This window comes from Mchenga conophoros, linkage group LG7, assembly GCF_057382185.1.
Source record: "Mchenga conophoros isolate Kocher_MC1m ecotype Shallow Benthic linkage group LG7, M_conophoros_male_GT1.1, whole genome shotgun sequence".
In the NCBI taxonomy this organism is placed as follows: domain Eukaryota; kingdom Metazoa; phylum Chordata; class Actinopteri; order Cichliformes; family Cichlidae; genus Mchenga; species Mchenga conophoros.
Genome location: NC_140532.1, coordinates 68,588,359 through 68,605,970, shown reverse-complemented (window position 1 = coordinate 68,605,970; position 17,612 = coordinate 68,588,359).

Sequence of the window (17,612 nt, the reverse complement as noted above, 5' to 3'; positions counted from 1 at the left end):
GATCCGCCGAAAACGCCCGACAAAGATCCAGCTGATGGAGGAGGGTGGAAAATGCCGAAGGAGGACGAAGAGACATCGTGAGGCATCACAGAGGATCGGATGGATAGCAAAGACAGACAATCATGCACCAAGGCAGCCAATACATCGTCAAAACTAAATGAGAGCAGAAAATAATACAAAAGTGGTGGAGCGCGACAAACTGCACCCGGCAGCGGCAGAGCCAAACACAGGCGCCATCATACCCACCCACAATCAAAGCCCACTGATCAATGGCCATGAGTCCCATTCACAGAGAGTTGGGGAATGGCTGCAATCACAGCATGTAAGATGGTGACAGATGTACCCTTATAAAATATGTGTCTCAGCTGCTCCAATACTCCTGACTCGTATGGGATCACTACAGGTTTTCACTTAGGCAGCGGTTGTTCTTCTCTCCTGGATCATCTGCAGCTTTCTTTAGGAGCCTTTCCAGCTCTGACAAAAGTCCAGCTGGGATAACCACATTTACTCAGAGCCTTCTTGATGTTCTTCTGCCTCCCTGGCTGCTGTGTCTGTGGGGATGGTGTTCGCTCTGTGTTGTAGCGTCCTGGTGACGCCCAGTTTGTGCTCCAGTGGATGATGAGAGTCAAACCTTAGATACTGATCCGTATGTGTAGGTTTACGGTACACGTGAGCTGTTAGATGTCCCTCATTACTGATGGAAATCTCACAGTCTAAGAAGGCTAAGCTGCCACTTTCAATATCCTCCCTGGTGAATTTGATGTGTCGGTCCACCGAGTCATTATGCAAATGTACTTTTTATAAGATTGGGGAAACCTGCAGTCAGCTGAGACAGGAAGTCACTTGGATGAGTGACGAAACGTTTCTCCCACAAAATACTACGTCCAGAATCAACTTTTGGAGATTTGGCGGTGTTAATGATCCCTCGGAGTGCTTTCCTCTGCGCCACTGTGCAGCTAAGATAAGCAGATAGCATATGCAATAGGTTGGTCCACTCTTGATGGTGGCTCTGTAGAAGGACACCAGCAGTCTCTGTGTGATGTTACTCCTCCTGAGAAGTACAGTCTCCGTTGGGCCTTTTTCAGCAGCTCAGAGGTGTTTGCACTCCAGGAAAGGTTCTCCTCTATGTTGACTCGCAGGAAGCGAAAGTTTGCCACCCTTTCTACTCAGTCAGGCTTTGGATGGACATCCGGCATGGGAAGTCTTACCAGCAGCCCATTTTTCCTTTTCCTTTCTTTTTGTTTGTAAAGCTGCCCAGCTTTTATATACTTTCTGATTATAATAAAAAAGTTGTGCCTGTCCTCTTACCTGCACCTCAATATAATCCCTTATTTTGTGACCTTGCTCTAAATTGCATGACTCATAGCATATTGGACATATGGTAGTGAACTGAGTACACCTGTGCTTTACTTTTGTAAATCGGCTCTACATTAGCTCTATTTGGGGGTTGTACTCGAGCCATTCGTCCCCACTTTTTGCTGTTATTTAAACGGATGTTCTCATCTCCAATCTCAATCCTGCTTGTTTCTCTTTACTTTCTCTTAAACTCTTTAGTTTACTTTTCTTACTTTTTTCTTTGTCCTTTACTTGGTGTTTTACAGTGTTTGTTTGCTTTAATAGCTTCCATCCATCCATTCGCTTCCGCTTATCCTTTTCAGGGTCGCGGGGGGCGCTGGAGCCTATCCCAGCTGTCATAGGGCGAGAGGCGGGGTCCACCCTGGACAGGTCGCCAAGCTGTCACAGGGCCAACACACAGAGACAGACAACCAGTCGCGCTCGCATTCACTCCCGCATTCACACCTATGGGCAATTTGGATTAACCAATTAACCTACCCCACTAACTGCATGCCTTTGGACGGTGGGAGCTTTCTTTTGTTTCCTTTTTTCTGATTCTGATTGACGGCTTGATTCAAGTATTTTTTTTAGAGAAATCGTCTTTCGCTTGCCTTCGCTGTGATGAGCGCGTGTCCTTGCAGCTGTTGTTCTCTGTAAGACTGTCACAAAACAGAATGAAGAACCGTCTCAGGATGTGATTTTGATAACTTTGTATTATTGTAGGCTCTACCTGACAATACAGAGCACCTTGGGACAACTGTTGTTTTGTTTTGGCGCTGTATAAATAAAGTTGAATTGACTTGAACAGCTAGGCCTACATCACGAAACAACATCATCCTAAACTGCTGAACGGCAGATCCACACTCATCCCAGCAGGACAGAGGGACTGCACCAGGCTTTAAACTTCTCCATCAGACGTTTTCATCGTCTCATTTCCTGTTTTCTTAGTTGTATTGAATCATGAATAACATGCTAATGGATTAATGGAAGGACACTAGAATTAGTTTTACGGACCGCTGAAAGCACTGCATTATTCTAGACACTTCAAGCACTTTATCGACCCGCTCGTTTAAGGACAGCTGGCCATGCAACCGGCAGAAGAAGCTTCATAATGCAGCATGAGTCAATAAACCCTCTGGACACTGTTACTGTAGATTTAATCTGACCCAGCATGTGTGCATAACTGAACGATACAGGACCGTGAAGCGAACATACCGTTGGGGGTCCTGACTGCATTGCCCCAGATGTACGGTGGCTTATAATAGACCAATAGTGCCCAGTGATCACCAAACGGGCCACACAAACTTCAGGATGATCAAAGCAGCAAACCTGACGGTGGCTCGGTGATGTGGCCCGTCTGTGCAGAGCTGCAGTGAAAGCTTTTACATAATGTGTTCTAGACCCCAAACTGTTAATCCTGACTTTTAGGGCCTCTAAGCTCAAGCTCGGTTGTTATCTTCATTATCACTCACGCCCCTCTGCATCCTTTTCCTCTTCTTCTTTGGTGCAACCCTATAAATTTGGGGTATCCCTTTGGCCTCTTTTCCCCTTTTCTACAATTCCCCTGTGGGAGAGCTTGGCGTCGTTTCTTTTCCAACACTAATAATATCTTTATTCAGCCTCATGTGTCTGATTGTGTGTTTTAGCTCATTATTGTTGTGATTGTGCCCGTCTTTACTAGCTGCTGTGAATGCGTTTCACGTGTGTGCTGCATATGTGTGTTGGCACTGTTAATGCTAGCATGAACAGATAAGTCTTGCTAGCTTGTAGCGGTTTGAGCTAACTCTCCTCACAGCTGTTTTTATTTGGTTATAGGAGCTGGAGCAATTTATTTACTTGAAGGTCATTCTTTTGACCTTTCGTTGTCAGACACAACGCAGGAACACGCCGCTTTCACATGAAAACATCTGCATCATTGGCTCTCCATCCCTGGGCTGTTGTTTGCCTTCTGGTGCACACTTCTCATCAGATGTTCACCCCCCTATTATTGTTGAAGCTCTTTAAACCATCACTCTGACTAGTTAAACTAAAAACAACCACCAAGACTCAAGGGCAATGTCAGAATTAGTAAAAGTAACAGTTTGATCCCAATGGTAATAAATAAGCTAAAACTCCCAAATGTATGTTTTTTAAATGCACGGCCAGGTGAGGGCTGCGAGGGAGAGCGTGGACGGAGGTCTCGACAGCAGGGACGGTTGCTCTGGACTCTGTGACGATCTGACCCGATTCTCTGGTTTAGCTCGTTGGTGCATTGGACTGCACAGTCCTCAGCCAGGATCGTGCAGTCCAACTCTGCTTCTGCTGACGTATTGGCATCAACACCCACTGTACCTGTGGGTGAACTGCTGTTCATCTCTAATCTGGTGGAGGGCGGCTGAAGTCTAGTGAAAGTTGGCCGACTCTAGAAAAGAGGAGTCACATTTAGTTAGAAGCAACAAGGCCAGCAGGTCAAGCACATCTTCAGAAACCAGCCAGAAAGTACCGTCCACGTCTGCGGTCAGACCCAAGGCTGCAGACACCACGCCCCTGCCACAGATCATGTTCAACAAAGACACAGACTCGCTCAGTTCATTCCAGCTGTATTTATATCAATCCAGCTCACAGCAGTCATCTGAAGGAGTGTTATCCTGTCAGGGCAACAGCAGCTTCCAGACACGAGGCAGAAGGACAGCTGTGAGCAAATCTAAATCATGTGATTTCTTTGTGTGCGCCGTTTATAATTCTTCCAAGGAGGTGATAAAAGTACAGACATTCTGAACCTAAGTAGAAGTATCTGACTCACACTTGTAATTAATCTCTCTCTCTTCCACAGCATGTCTTTATCCTGTCTTCTTCACAGCAGATGGCCCCGCCCCTCCCTGAGCCTGGTTCTGCCAGAGGTTTCTTCCTGTTAAAAGGGAGTTTTTCCTTCCCACTGTCGCTAAAGTGCTGCTCATCCGGTCTTTAAGTCTGACATCATCAGCTGTGTCTGGGCCCTAAACTCCAGTTCAGGTCCCAAAGTCAAACGAACACTGCAGCATCACTGAGAGTTAAAAACTGTCTAAATTCTTTCATCTTTAATAAAATGATCAGCGTTGCTGCTTTACCAGGTGTAACAATTAAGTTTAACATCCAGGCATCCATGAAAACAGATTTATTTAATTTAACGGAGTTAGAAGTTAGCAGGGAGCTGATGTTTGTTGAACTCACAGGTAATTTGAAATGCAGCATTTCTGACAGTTAAAAACTGTTACTCCTGTTATGCTCCTCTTCTGTAGAGCTAGCTAGAAGCTATATAGTACACCTACACCTGCACTCCACCCACTTTAACCCATTCAGTTATGTTGTTGAAAGCAGGGGCGATTATAGCATCAGAGCTTTGGGGGTGCTGAGCACCCAGAGAGCTGCCCAGCCAGGCAAGATAAACTTTACTCGTCACGATGAAACTTCTTCCCCGTCTCTGTCAGTCCCTGCATCCTTAAATGTCTGCAGTTGTCCCGAGTTCTCTCTGTCTTCTTGGTGCATTTAAACCCCTGTTCCTCCCTGTCCTCGTCGTCTGTTGTCTTCAGCTCCGCTATCGGTCATCATAATTTTACCATCTTTGTGCAAGTCTGCAAATTTCTTTATTAAATCATAAGATTTTTGAATTCATCAAGTCTCTCTGTGCCTGGGTCCTCGTCAGAAAACATGACATCACTGTTTTGTACATTTTAACAATTTAATCCCACATTTGTGAAAGAAAAGCAAAACACTATTTTAAAAGTCTGTAACAAAACCATCAAATCTGATAAAGGTTATTTAAATGCTGCCAAAGAAGAATGGATTGGAATAAAAAAACTACATGTCCTAACCTTAATTACTGCGGGAGAATAATGAATGATGCTCATAGTGAGTAAAAAGTAAACTGAGAGCATTTTTTGGAAAGAGATTCACTTTTAATGTGTATGTGTAATATAATACAGATATATAGAAATACACTCCAAAAACAGAAAGGTTCTTGAAAAGTACAAATGTACAAAATATTAATTAAAACATTGTAAAAATGGAGCCAACTTTGCCTGTTGTACACATACAATGTATGAAAAAATCTTTACTGCAGATACTAATTTTACTAATTTAATAAGACCAATTTTGTGTTGTAAGATTTATGAGTTTCATGCTTTGGTGCTTGGGACAGCTTGACCTTTTATCAGGTGGTCCACACTGTAAAAAGTGTGAGAAACACTGATAAGTGTGTGTGTGCTTTTGGAAAACATTTAAAGCTGCAGTACAGAATCTTTGAAACAAGCTTAAAACATTTTTAGAAACAGAGCATCTGCTTCTCTTTACAGCTGCTCGCTCCACCAGGGCTGTTTGGCACTGATAGTGAGCAAATGTGATGCACGTACTGCGGCAGTCATACAGACAACTGGACAGTCCAAAAGTTGGCCGACCTGTTACTGGCTGAGGTTTCAGTAGAGTTGTGGCTGAACCACATAAAAATATATCATTAACTTTAATCTCCCCGATCAATGATAATGTTATTGTAGGAGCCATATGAGTTGTTCCTTTTTGATTAAGTGGGTTGGTTTAAATGGACTCACTGTATTGGTGAGTCCATTTAAACCAACTCTACCAACATCTACCACACCCATGAGACATGTGTGGGGCGTGTCTCATGGGTGTGGTAGATGATAAATGTGGTTGCACTCACCTGTTCACAGCACCTGATGTTGATGGGCAGAAAAGTAGGGTGAGCATGAGGCAAAACTGTCTGTTGACCGCAGCTTGAATGATTTTGATGTATTTTGACTGTAACTTGATGGTTTTTGTATATTTGTGCACTAATTGATGCCATAGACCAAGTTGTAATTTGACATAGTAGTTAGTGCAGTTATTTGTTTGTGCAATCTGTGCATTTGTTTAATAGTTAATCCCATGTGCTGATTTATATACTGGACAGTTGCATGTGGAAATAAAGGAGCAAATTGTACAGAAGTGTATTTTATGTGTCTATTGTTGCGCGTCATCTGTGTCCTCATGTTTAGCCTGCCGCGGCCGTTGGTTAGTTGAGCCGCAACAGTTATGTTGAAATGTTGTTAAAGAGGGTCAAAATGTTTCGGCCCAGTTTGTTTTGCAGGTTCTGTACAGCAGCTTTAATACAGGGAGGACACAACTTCCAGATTGTGAGTAAAATCAGGTTTGTTTCTTTATCAGTTTAACAGTTTCTGCCTGTCACTGTTCCCTGTCTGTTTTCTTACCTGGTTCTTCCTGACCTTGTACTTTCTCCTCACGTTCTCTCTTTCCTCTCTCCCTCTTTGGACTGACAATCATACACAAATAGAGTCAAAGGAGCTTGCAAAGAAAAGCGTCTGGACTTCTTTAAGTTGCTTGAAGACGTTTCACCTCTCATCAGAGAAGCTTCTTCAGTTCTAAGGTCAAATGGTGGAGAGTCCCAGATTTAAACCTAGTGGGAGTGACCCCCCACAGAGGGACAAAAGGACCCCCTGATGATCCTCTAATCGCCTGAGCCAAGGTGGGAAACTGGGTGTGGGTCCCAATCAGCCAGAGTTTCGGGTGTGTTCATTGTGAAACCTGGAAACCCTGAGAACTGAGAACCTTCACAGACATGTCTCTGTGTTATGTTTCCTGTTTTACTTTGAAAGTCAGTGTCTCATGTAATTCCGACCACCTGCGTGGCGGGAAAAGAAGTTCAGTCTGAGAACTACCTGCTGTCATCTGACCAGCTTATGATGTTTAAATTGATCTGCAGTCGTTATGTATGTATGTATGTATGTATGTATGTATGTATGTATGTATGTATGTATATATATATATATATATGCAGGGGCAATGCAGTAGCACGGAGAGAGGTTAGCCAACTAACGGAGTTGCAGAAAGGTGCGACGAATAAGGTGCCTAAGAAATACAGCAAGCTGTCCATACCTGAGGCCTTGGAAACTGCCAAGCAAAGACTCACAGCCTTGGCCAGCCGCTTGAGGAGGTACACCAGAGAGATAGAAGGCAGGAGAATAAACCAGCTGTTCTCCACAGAACCAGCAAAGGTGTACTCTCAGTGGCAAGGGAACAATAAGAGAACAGCACCACCAAGGCTGGAGACAGAGCAATACTGGAAGAGCATATGGGAGAAGGATGCAACCCATAACGGCAATGCTCAGTGGCTAGAGGATCTGAGGGCAGACCACAGCGACCTCCCTGAACAGGGTCCAGTAACCATCACAGTGGCAGATATCCAAGAAAGGGTCTCCAGTATGAAGAGTTGGACAGCACCAGGGCCCGACATGGTTCACGCCTACTGGCTGAAGAAGCTGACTGCACTCCACGAGCGTCTGGCAGCACAAATGAACCAGCTGCTAGTTAACGAGAGACACCCGGAATGGCTAACTGAAGGCCGGACGGTCCTGATCCCCAAGGACCCCAAGAAGGGACCGGTCCCCTCCAACTACCGACCAATAACCTGCCTCAGTACTACATGGAAGCTCCTGTCAGGCATCATATCGGCTAAGATGAACAGGCACATGGGTCAATACATGAGCGGGACACAGAAAGGAATTGGCAAGAATACCAGAGGCGCAAAACACCAGCTACTGGTAGACAGAACAATCAGCCGAGACTGCAAGACCAGACTGACCAACCTGTGCACTGCCTGGATTGATTACAAGAAGGCCTATGACTCAATGCCCCACAGCTGGATACTGGAATGCCTAGAATTGTACAAGATCAATGGGACCCTAAGAGCCTTCATCAGGAACTCAATGGGGATGTGGCGTACAACACTAGAGGCCAACTCCAAGCCCATAGCACAAGTCACCATCAAGTGCGGGATCTACCAAGGAGATGCTCTGTCCCCACTGCTGTTCTGCATAGGCCTGAACCCCCTCAGTGAGATCATTAACAAGACTGGCTACGGATACCGACTACGGAACGGAGCAGTTGTCAGCCACCTCCTGTACATGGATGACATCAAGCTGTATGCCAAGAGTGAACGAGACATCGATTCACTGATCCACACTACCAGGCTATACAGCAATGACATTGGAATGTCGTTCGGACTGGAGAAGTGTAGTCGGATGGTAACAAAGAGAGGGAAGGTAGTCAGAACTGAGGGGATTGAACTACCAGAAGGCAACATTGCAGACATAGAGGACAGTTACAAGTACTTGGGGATCCCGCAGGCGAATGGGAACCATGAAGAGGCCGCTAGAAAAGCTGCAACCACCAAGTACCTGCAGAGGGTCAGGCAAGTCCTGAGGAGTCAGCTGAATGGTAAGAACAAGATCCGGGCCATCAACACGTACGCCCTGCCCGTGATCAGGTACCCTGCTGGGGTAATAGGCTGGCCAAAGGAGGAGATAGAAGCCACTGACATAAAGACAAGAAAGCTCCTTACCATGCATGGAGGGTTTCACCCCAAGTCCAGCACCCTGAGGCTGTACGCTAAGCGGAAGGAAGGGGGCCGGGGACTGGTGAGTGTCAGCACCACAGTCCAGGATGAGACAACGAACATCCAAGAATACATTGGGAAGATGGCCCCAACTGACCGAGTGCTCAGTGAATACCTCAGGCAGCAGAAACCCAAGAAAGAGGAGGGAGACGAGGAACCATCATGGAAGGACAGGCCCCTGCACGGTATGTACCACCGGCAGATAGAGGAGGTGGCTGATATCCAGAAATCCTACCAGTGGCTGGACAAAGCTGGACTGAAAGACAGCACAGAGGCACTAATCATGGCAGCACAAGAACAAGCTCTGAGTACAAGATCCATAGAGGCTGGGGTCTATCACACCAGGCAAGACCCCAGGTGCAGGCTGTGTAAAGATGCCCCAGAGACAATCCAGCACATAACAGCAGGGTGCAAGATGCTAGCAGGCAAGGCATACATGGAACGCCATAACCAAGTGGCCGGCATAGTGTACAGGAACATCTGTGCCGAGTATAACCTGGAAGTCCCGAGGTCAAAATGGGAGATGCCCCCAAGGGTGGTGGAGAATGACCGAGCTAAGATCCTGTGGGACTTCCAGATACAGACGGACAAAATGGTGGTGGCTAACCAACCGGACATAGTGGTGGTAGACAAACAGAAGAAGAGGGCCGTAGTGATCGATGTAGCGGTTCCGAATGACAGCAATATCAGGAAGAAGGAACACGAGAAGCTGGAGAAATACCAAGGGCTCAGAGAAGAGCTCGAGAGGATGTGGAGGGTGAAGGTAACGGTGGTCCCCGTGGTAATCGGAGCACTAGGTGCGGTGACTCCCAAGCTAGGCGAGTGGCTCCAGCAGATCCCGGGAACAACATCGGAGATCTCTGTCCAGAAGAGCGCAGTCCTGGGAACAGCTAAGATACTGCGCAGGACCCTCAAGCTCCCAGGCCTCTGGTAGAGGACCCGAGCTTGAAGGATAAAACCGCCCGCATGGGCGTGCTGGGTGTTTATGTATATGTATGTATGTATATGTATGTATATATATGTATGTATATGTATGTATGTATGTATGTGTGTATGTGTGTATGTGTGTGTATATGAGAGTATGCAAACGGCTAACAAACAGCCATCACAATTCATCATACAATGAGAACAGGACAAATCAACAACTGACAATGACTAATTAATATGCTGAACACAGTCCAAAAGATTCAGTAAGCTACATCGTGTTTACTATCATAGCCAAGTGGCTAACACTTTATAATCACCTCTGTTAATCCTTGATATTTATAACTGAGTGGTCTGTATGTATTAGTGCCATTTCTTAAATGTGTAAAATCTGTAACATAATGTATTGTTTGGAGTTTAGTCTGTTACTGTTACTATTTTTACCATTTCTTCTTGGAGCAGCTGTAACCCACATTATTTCCTTAGGGATTAATAAAGTGTTGTGGAAGTTTTCCATTCAAATAAAGCCTGCAGACAAGCGGTAGCTAACATTCTTTAATCAAAGCACACCAAAAACAGTCAACCAAGCTTGATGAAGTCCCTGCATGTCCACGAGACAGACGGTCAGCAGAGTCTGAGCCTAGCATGGCTCTCAGTTAAATACCTTCTCCAGGAACAAAAGGCAGTGCACAGCTGTTTCAACCTTAAGGTTCACACTCCCTTGCTACTTCCCAGAGTCCTTGAAGAGACAAAAGACTCTTTCTGTGGAGTGGCCTGCTCCCCCCAACTTCCTTACTACACCCCCACCATTTCTCTTACTGTATGGGTGTCAGACATGTTAAACTCCAGTGGCACCAAGGCATTATACAATAAAATGTGATTAATACAAAAGTAAAAGAAATTCCTATACAAAAGTATTCTGGTTCTTCAGGATGACCTGCCATCATCCAATCATACATCTGCTTACCTGCAGCTGTTGCTCGTTTCTCCTCCTCTTCTTTTCTCTTTTTTCTAAACTGAGCTCCTGATGGCTTTGAACTTTTCTTGTCCATCTTGGTTTTAATTTTGCACTCCAGCATGAACACAAATCCCCCAACCCGAGGATCACAACATAACCTAACAGACCCTAACACACCGACACCTTAGTTCACAGACTCCCTTTGTCTAAGGTGCATTTCTGGGATTTCACACAACCCAGGATTCAGATCATGAATCCATGATGGGCTTGGATTTACATCATTATGAATGAAATGTGCTCTATTTGGAAGCAGCCCCTCCCCTTTCCACAGGTTGTGTGAGACTTTAAATCATCAAACTGTAAATTATAAATTTTAAATTGTTATTGATCCTTTACCCCGAGTCCTAAAGTGTATATTTATTTTCTTACTCCTCTTTGTTTCCTTGCACTGCTGTAGCTGGAGCCTCGTCGTCTCGTCTCTATATGCTGGACTGTCTGTAGCGGAGATGACAATAAAGTTTACTTTGACTTCAGCAGCGAGCACGCGCACCGAGGGCTCTCGCTCACTTTTCATGTATAGAATTTAGAAAAAACATCGGCGCAGATTATACGTCTGTATCAGGATGTCTGGTGTTTTCGTGTTTGTTGGTTTGTTTTTATTTTGTTTTATTTTGCGAGTTGATTATTAGATGCTGCTCCAGCCACCAGAGAATCCCCGCCGCCCCGCCCTCTCCTCCCTGTGCCGCAAGCAGCAGGCGCACCTCGCAAACGGAGGGCACCCTTACTCCCAGCAAATGAAACAAGGATTAATTACATTATTTCCTAAACCAAACAAAGATAAACGACAATTGGATAACTTAAGGTCCATAACTTTATTAAATACAGATTATAAAATTTTCTCTAGCTCAGTTGCAACAAGGCTCAAACGAGGGGTTTCAAGTATAATTAGTGAGACACAATCAGGGTTTTTGAAAGACAGGAACATTCATAATAATATCAGATTGGTTTTAGACTTACTGGACTACAATGATCTAAGTAGTGATGACAGTTTTATTCTTTTCTTGGACTTTTATAAAGCTTTCGATTCAGTAGAACATCCTTTTATTTTAGAAACACTAACTCGATTTGGATTTGGGGATAAATTTAGGAAGATAATAGATATACTGTATAATGATATAAACAGCTCTGTGTCATTAGGCTATGGTACTGGTAAAAGATTTAGCGTCATAAGAGGAATTAGGCAACGGTGTGGAAGCTCTCCGTTGTTGTTCATAATGGTTGTGGAGATGCTCGCAATTCTAATTAAAAACAGCAGCGTTGCCGGAATTGAGATTATGGACAATTCTTTAATAATTAGTCAACTTGCAGATGACACTACTCTTTTCTTAAAAAATGAACATCAGATTCCCCTGGTAAAACAAATACGATATAAAGGTGAAGAAGGGGGTAAAATATTTGGGCATCACAATTTCAAAAGATCAAAGTCTTAGAAAAAGTAAATATTTTAGATAATGTTGACAAATGTAAGACAATCTTAAATAAGTGGTTACAAAGAGACATCACAATTTTTGGAAGAATATTATTAACCAAAATGGATAGTTTATCTAGATTTATATATCCAGCTTACTCTTTATCAATATCAAATAAAGTTATTAAAACAATTAATAGCTTGAATTTTAATTTTATTTGGAGGAATAAGTGCCATTATATATCTAAAGATGATTTGGTTAAACCATACATTGAAGGCGGTGGAAACGCAATTGATTTTGACATAATGAATGGTGTTTTGAAACTTAAATGGTTAAAATCCTTCCTAAATAATCCACACTCCATTTGGTTTTTTATACCAAGTAAGGTCTTTAACACACTGGGGGGTATCGACTTTCTCCTAAAGTGTGACTTTAGCAGGTAGCTTAGTAATTTCAAACTCTCTGAATTCCATAAACAGGTCCTTCTTTATTGGAAAATGTTATTTAAACATAATTTCACTCCACATAATAGCCCAATTTGGAACAATAGATATATACTGATGAACAGAAAATCTATTTTTATTCAAGATTGGTTATCAAAAGGTGTTTGAGCAATTGCCCATTTTGTAGATGAGGAAGGACATGTTCTAGGACATCAAGATTTTTGCCAAAAGTTTAATATCCAATGTTCTAAAAGTAAATTTAATCGGGTTATAAAATCCATTCCATTGTCACTTAAAAACATAGTTGTAAATGATATAATATATTCTGACATCTCCCCCAAGTTAAGGCAATTATATATAGATGGTATTCGATTTTGTGATGTTAAATGCAACAATAAGTTTCTTAGATCTTCATTAAGAAGTCTTTATTCTCCAAATTTACTTAGACGTAATTACATATTAAAAGATTTCCAAAGGGAAGAAATTTAAAAAATAAGAACTGATTATATCACCTTCCCTATCCCTCCTAAAGGGAAAGAAGTCCAATTTAAAATCTTGAATAAAATTTACCCGACAAATAGACTCCTTGGTGCTAGATTCAAAATAGAAACGGGTAATTGTGTATTTTGTGAAACAGAAGAGGAGGATTTGGACCATCTATTCTTTTTGTGCAATTTTATACAAATATTTTGGTTGGATTTTCATACCTGGCTTTATTCCAGTGGGAGTCAAATTACCCCATTTACCTTAAATATGATAATGTTTGGAGTGTTTTTGAAAGAAAAGAAAGCTAATTATGGTGTTAATGTGTTATTAATCTTGTGCAAGCAATTTATACATAAATGTCGTTTTTTTAAGACCAAACCAACACTAGCTTACTGGAAAAACGATTTAAACCTGTTGGTTAAATCTTTGACCTTAGTTAAAAAGAAAAAGGCTGCTTTTTTTGTTTCCTTTGTAGAAGATTTTGATTTAGTGAGTTAATAATCTGTTAAATTATGTGACCCCATCTTTATATTTTCTTTTCACTATGTATGAAAGTTGTTAATATATAAGGAATGTTTATTCTCCGTAATATATGGTGCATTTTGTTTGTTTGTATGTTAATTTTACTAATTAAAAAAAAAAAATCGAAAAAAAAAAAACAAAACCTCCCAGCAAATGGGCGCTAGAAAACCGATCGGTGCCTGTGACATTCCCAGTATGCGCTGGCTGATGTCTGTGATGTCCCCACCACAAAGCCGCGCATATCAAAGACCGCTACTGCCTGCAGGCCATCGCCTGATCCACCTGTCTGAGGAAAAAGTTAAAGTATATTTTATTTGTATCTTATTGGGTGTAAGGTAGGGGAGACCGGGGATAGTTGTAACGTGGGTCAGTTGTAACACTTCCAATTTCTCCAATCAGGGCTAAGTTTCAAATGATGTGACTCATCCTGTGCATGCCCAACTCAGTTCTGCTATCACATGTGAAAAATCAGCACATTTTGTCAAACACAGACAATTTAACACGAAAAAAAGTAATTTGTATACCAAAAATTAAGTTTTTCTACTTTATTTCAATTTCTAATAGCATTATCTGCTTTGCAGTTAAACTCATCAAACCTAAATTATGTTATTTGTATGTCTATGGGGATATATTCTGTGTAGGTCTTTAGTGCTAATGTTTTAGCCGTTGACTGTAATATTAGCTAGTTCATGGCTATAGGAGTCTGGGTCAGTTGTAACAGCAACAGTCTGGGTTAGTTGTAACAATAATGCAGATGTTACCACACTATTACTTTAACTTATATTAAACAAGTTGGGGAAACGACTTCAGCAGAGAGGTTCACTGGTCACCTTTGTATATGCGGTTAATGCCACTGGCAACACAATTCCTCCACTGTTTGTGTTCCCACACATACATTATGCAGACCACTGTGTCAGAGATGGACCAGTAGGAAGCACTGGTAGTGGAAATAAGTCAGGATGGGTGCAAGAAACAGATTTCCTCATCTTTCTGAAGCACTTTGCAAACCTCACCAAGGTAAGCCAGGATAAAAAGTAATGGAATTGCGATGCTGGTGAACAACTACATTTTTTCAGCTTCATTGTTATGTTCAAAATTGGTGCAAGAGTTGTAGGTTATAATGCCCACTGAGCCAATGAGGCCAAACTCAAGGAAGACCAACCAAAATTAATGAAATATTCAGTTGCAGAAAATTCCATAATTTGTCTTTTTTGGGGGGTTGGAATATGTTCAAAGTTAGATTTCTGCATTCTGTCACACACACACACACACACACACACACACACACACACACACACACACACAGCTACATAAATGGCTCTAAGTGCATTCATGTGTTGAATAAACAAAGATTACATGTTAATGTTTTGTTAGTACCCTTATTTCATTGTGTTACATTTCACCCCAGGATATGTTACAACTAACCCAGACTATGGGATTAATTGTAACATTTCACTCTTCGTGTTTGAGACCACACCATGCAATGGGTAATTGTGCTGCAGAGAAAATAGCTGCACTATTTAATAGCCGAGACATGTAAATACTTTGCATTACATTTTGAATCCACTACCTTAAAAGAGCTCCAATTTACAGACAGAAATGTCAAAAATGTTACAACTATCCCCGGTCTCCCCTACCAATCAAACTCCGACACACACACACACACACACACACACACACACACACACAAACACACACATAAAATCTAAAAAGAACATCTAATAATGTTAATTTCCTTCTGGGCTCTGATTGGTCAAAGCAGACATACAAAAAAACCGGACTGTCAGATTTGTACTGTTTAATGATGACGTCAGTCATCCAATCCGGCAGGTGGCGCGCCTCGCAGTGGTTCGCCTACCTTAAATGAATCGTAGAAGAAGAAGCTGGAGGCGAAAACAATTTAAATTTTTGGGATTGTGTTTGATGAAAGGGTGACATGGCCTATACATATTCAGAAAATAATAGACAGATGCAAGAAAGTGTTGAATGTCATGAGGTGCTGAGTGGGAACTGACTGGGGGCTGATATGAAATCTTTAAAAGCTATATATACTGGGTTGATTAGGTCAGTATTGGATTATGGGTGTGTAGTATTTAATTCTGCTGCCAGAACAAGTCTTCGTAAGTTGGATAGTATCCAATATCAAGCGTTAAGACTTTGTTCAGGTGCATTCAAAACAACATCTGCAGCAGCACTCCAGGTAGAAATGGGGGAGATGCCATTACAAATAAGAAGAGAGCAACTGACACTGAATTACTGGGCAAATTTGCAAGGACATGGTCAAAATCATCCGACAAAAACTGTTTTCCACCCATGCTGGGAAAAAGAAAAGACGGAATTGAAGAGCTTTGGGTGGACAGTGGACAGCAGCTGACCTTAATCTGGACAAGATCAACATAAGTCAAACAGGGTGGCTGTGGCTACAATGTAGCTTGCCATCACCAGTGTGTGAATGTGTGTGTGAATGGGTGGATGACTGGATATGTAAAGCGCTTTGGGGTCCTTAGGGACTAGTAAAGCGCTATATAAATACAGGCCATTTACCATTTACCATTTACCAAACAGCACCGTTGCCTACAATACCACCATGGATGCTCCCTGATGCAGTAGCAGATTTCACATTGTTAAACAAAAAGAACAAGGAGAGGGGGTTTATCTTCACATACACCACAGGAATATATTAATCAGTATTGTAGTCAAAATCTACAGGAAGCGGTGCCTGAGGAAAGCGGGGAGGATCATCAAGGACTCCAGTCACCCCAGCCATAAACTGTTCAGACTGCTTCCATCAGGAAGGAGGTTCTGCAGCATCCGGTCCCGTACCAGCAGACTGAGAGACAGCTTCTTCCATCAGGCCATCAGACTGCTGAACACTTCATAGACACCTCAGCTTCACTACTGGAACTTTAATATTATGCACTCCATACTGTACAGTAATGCCACTGTTTTGCACATGTCTCACTCTGTATATTTTATTTTATATATTTTATTTATTGTTTACTCTATTTAATTTGTAAAATATGTGTACACACACACACACACACGTAGAAAAATATTTAGTATACACGTCCAGAAATGCATACACTATTATATATCGTACATATTTATTAGTTTCAGATGTAGCCATTCTTGTATTTTGCTTGTTTACATTATTGTATTTTGCACAACTCTGTTGCTTGTGAAGCTCGCACACAAGAATTTCACTCACATGTGCTGTACCAATGTACCTGCACATGTGATGTGACAATAAAAGTGATTTGATTTGATTTGATTTGAGATGCATCAAAGAATACAGCCAACCAAAGCGGGATAGCATTTATTGTTCCTGAATTTAATATGAAGGTAGGGAAAAGGATCAGTGACGATTTATCAGTGTGCACAGGAGAAATGGTTTCATTATTGTTAGCAGCCCAGTGGACTGAAGAAACAAAACCACTAAGTTCTGTGATAAGTTCAGACTCGAGCTCATCACTGGCCAGTTTGCAAGACTGTCACTCAGACTGCAGACTGACATTCTGATAGAGATCCAGCAAACATTGTTCAGACTTGTTATGATGGGGCTTATGGTCACATTCTTATGGTTACCAGCGCATCATGGAGTTAAAGGAAATGAAACGACAAATAGGACAGCAAAAGAAGCAACAAGGAGACCGATGGTAGGTGTGGATATTAGTGTTAGTGGGACGGAGCTCAAGAGTAGAATGGGATACAAAATGAAGGAAAGGTGGCAAAAGCAATGGGAGGAGGAGAGGAAAGGGCGATGGTTGTACAACATCCAAAGGAAGGTGGGGGAAACGAGAAGTACAGGACAAAACAGGAGAGAGGAGACGATTATATCTCGACTGAGATTCGGACACACTGGTTTAAGTAGCACATTATTTTAATAGGTAAACACTGTGCAGGGGAGTGTGACTGCATAGGGAACAGGAAACAATCGAACATGTTCTGTTGCATTGTCAGCAGTATGATGCTGAAAGGAGACAACTGATCAAAAAGCTGGATGATATGAAAGTGAAGTTGGACTTGATTTATTTCGCATGAGCTCTATAAGT